The sequence below is a fragment of the Hippocampus comes genome, unplaced genomic scaffold, assembly GCF_001891065.2.
Source record: "Hippocampus comes isolate QL1 unplaced genomic scaffold, H_comes_QL1_v1.1 scaffold67, whole genome shotgun sequence".
NCBI lineage: Eukaryota > Metazoa > Chordata > Actinopteri > Syngnathiformes > Syngnathidae > Hippocampus > Hippocampus comes.
In genome coordinates this window covers 174687-175402 of record NW_017805221.1, presented here as the reverse complement: position 1 = coordinate 175402, position 716 = coordinate 174687, and positions in this window count along the sequence as shown.

The window sequence follows — 716 nt, the reverse complement described above, 5'->3', positions numbered from 1 at the left end:
CCCGCCCCCGCCCACCATTCCTCCAATTCCCTGGTGAAGCCCCTCCACACCAATTTCCAGCCATGGGCAATCACTCATTCCGCACACACACACACACACACACACACACACATCTCCATGGAGAGGCTCGATGAGATCCTCTGTGGGCTCCACCACGTGAGCGGCGCTCCTCATCGACTGTACGTGTGCCACTATTTGAATATCTGCGTCTTCGGGAGCGGGGCGTGATCTGCACACACACACATACACACACACACACACACACACACACACACACACTGCGGCTTCACGGGCGATCTCCGAGGAGCCAATCGGAGCTCCTCCCCTCCTCGCTACGTTTCCCCTTTGAAGTTGAGAACAACCTGTCGTTGGCGCGCGCCACGATGTGCGCAGGTGATATGTCATCCACTTTGACACATCCTTGCGCCCGGATCAATGGACGGAGCTCACCGGGTGGGTCTTGGCTGGGGGGATTCTCAAGCGTGCCTACGACAGGGTGGGAATCTGTAAAATAGGATCACGATTCCCTCGACTATCATTGATGTCGTATTTCCGGTTTCGCTGTTCACAAATTTCACTTCAGGGTTTGTCTTCTGTGCTCCGCGGAGCCTCGCGGCCTGTGAAGCTCATTTTTGAAATTATGTTTGTGCTTGGTGTAATTATGAACAATTGGTGGTGGTGGGCTTGACTTGTTTTGTTTTTTTTTTGTTTGTTTG